The following is a 2,952-nucleotide window of genomic DNA, read 5'->3' on the forward strand; positions in this document are numbered from 1 at the left end:
TGATGTAAATAGTTGTAGACAGTATGATGATAGTAGATAGTAGTGACATTAATGGTGTAACTATTACAGTACTGTTATTAGTAGTGTTTAGCGGACTTTTTTGTTTTCGTTTTTTTTTGCATTTGAGTTACTGGTGTTAATGCCAAAAATACTACCATTGTTACTGTTTCGTTCATGATGCTGTCACTACGTGTTGTATTATTTGTCCTATCGTTACTATAATTTACATATTGCTGCACCTTTCACTTTTTGGCTTTGTTAGCCTACTAGTGTGAATGTGGCGGAGTGAAATATTATACTTCAGTGTTTCTTTGTACTGAACCGACTACATAATATTTAATTTATTGTATATGTAGTTTTTAGAGAAAGGTGTGACAAGAGATGAGGACAGGGAGAGAAACAGTATGACGAAGAGGTGAAGCAGGGGGAAGAGGGGAGAAGGAGGGGGAGGAGGAGGAGGAGGAAGAGAAAATTAACTTTAAAGAAATAATACTAGTATTAGTAGTGGTAGTAGTAGTAGTAGTAGTAGGAGAGAGAGAGAGAGAGAGAGAGAACCGTCACCCACAGGTGAAATTCGTATCATTGCCACGCCCACCGCCTCAGGGGAGAAGCTGTTACCTGGAGGAGGAGGAGGAAGAAATGAGGTTGAAAGGTGGTATAACATAAATGGTTGTCCGGGATGCAAAATAAAGAAAAATAGGAGGAGGAGGAGGAGGGGTGGAGGAGGGGGAGGAGGGGAGGAGGAGGGGGAGGAGGAGGAGGAGGAGGAGGTTAATAATAAATATATAACGATGGTAGAAGATTAGGGAATGCGGAGAGAATGTGTGGGGGGGTGAAGGGGGGGTGGATAGATAGTTATTTGTGTAAATATTATCAAGTGATTAAAAAATTGCAATAGCATTGTACCTTTTAAAATGCTCTCTCTCTCTCTCTCTCTCTCTCTCTCTCTCTCTCTCTCTCTCTCTCTCTCTCTCTCTCTCTCTCTCTCAATAAACAATGAGGGAAATCAGAAGCAAAGAAGTAAACGCATCCAGCACCAAAACACTCGGCCGGCTCCTGTCATCCCAGACTCGACAAACGCAGCCTTTGCGCCGTCACGGTGTTTACGATTAATTTAATATTCCCGTCTGGAGTTGTTCTGCGTCGTCTGGAGTTCCCGCCCTCCCCCGCCTCGGCGGTGCTGAGGAGCGTCAGGGGGCCCAAGGTCTCCCTGGCGAGCGTCGCGGGGCTCAGGAGTTCCGGCAGGGCGTCTCGGCTCCCTCGGGGCGTCCATGGCGGTGCCGGAGGTCCCGAGTGTCCAGGGGCGTGGGGAGGGGAGTGCGTTTGGTGCTGTGTGTTGGTATTGGCGGGTCTTTTCTGGGGTGAAGGAGACTCATTCGTATCAGCGCACGGCACCAAGGAAGGGCGATTTCAGAACAACTCCACGACAGGGATATTACAGATAAAAACACCGAAAATAAGGAGAATAAACTAAAGGAACATCAGAAATAGGATAACACAGGAGAAGAATTCCAGGAAACAAATAGGACAAGCAGAGATGAGAAAAAATAGAACAAAAACACACACAAAATCCAGCATGAAGGCCTTTGGTGTGGTATATTGGTATGGGTGAGCCTTCTCTGGGGTGAAGGAGACCCCTGTAGCAAGATACGGCACCAGGTGGAGGCGATGTAGATACTCTACACAACACTGTCACACGACAAATAAAGAAAGATAACACCGGAGACGGGATAATGCAGAAAAGGAATGCCAGAAAAAAAAAATCAGATACAAAACACAACATTAGCAAAACGAACAGCTAGGATTAAGGATTTTTGTGTGGTATGTTGGCACGGGCGAGGCTTCTCGGGGGTGAAGGAGACTCGTCTGTAGCAGGATACGGCACCAAGAAAAGCCGATATACAGTAGAAGCAACACCATAAACATGAAAATGAAGAAATGCTGACCCTGACGTAATTGTCGGGGTGGGATGCTGACCCCAGCTTGAATGTTGGGATGGGATGCTGACCCTGACTTAATTGTCGGGGTGGGATGCTGACCCCAGCTTGAATGTTGGGGTGGGATGCTGACCCCAGCTTGAATGTTGGGGTGGGATGCTGACCCCAGCTTGAATGTTGGGGTGGGATGCTGACCCTGACGTAAATGTCGGGGTGGGATACTGACCTTTAAAGGAAGGAAAAGGAGTTGTAGCGATGTCATAGTTTTATCGACAAAGGAATCAACATTTTGGGAACAAAGAAAGGATAATGATTAATTGTGACGTGTTTTTATCGACAAAGGAATCGACGTTTTGGAAACAGAGAAAGGAAAATATGTTTTTGAGTTCGTTAAGTTTTATCGACAAAGGAATCGGCGTTTTGGGAACGAAGATAGGATAACGATTTATTGTGACAACAAAGTATATAAATAATAATCAAGCACACAGGCGTTAGGTGTGGTATGTTGGTATAGGCGAGGCTTCTCTGGGGTGAAGGAGACTCGTCTGTAGCAGGATACGGCACCAAGAAAAGCCGATATAGAAACAACAACAGAAAAAGAAAAATGAAGAAAGAGAAAACCAGCACAAGGAAAAAACAGAAAAAGGAACACCAAAAAAAAGAATCCAAAAGAAGCACACCATCTTAAAAAGGGAAAAAGTCATCATCCGCATTTTCGGCTCTCAATAACATCAAGAAAATAACGAGTGGGTCTCTTCCGGGGTGAAAGAGGCTCACCCGGACCAAAGGACATCACACGAGGGGGGTGAAAATAAGAACATCAAAAAAAGAAAATTGTATAAAAGCAGAACAGAGCAAAAAGAAAAGAAAACATCTAAGAAGAAAAGGAGAAGAAAACTAAAAAGAAGAGAAAGGAAAGAATAAAATAAACTAATAAATAAATAAATAAATAGATAAATAAATAAATGAATAAATAACCTTACAGCTAACTGTATAATCAGCTCCTTCACTAATT

Source organism: Eriocheir sinensis, unplaced genomic scaffold, assembly GCF_024679095.1.
Source record: "Eriocheir sinensis breed Jianghai 21 unplaced genomic scaffold, ASM2467909v1 Scaffold663, whole genome shotgun sequence".
NCBI classification, from domain to species: Eukaryota; Metazoa; Arthropoda; class Malacostraca; order Decapoda; family Varunidae; genus Eriocheir; species Eriocheir sinensis.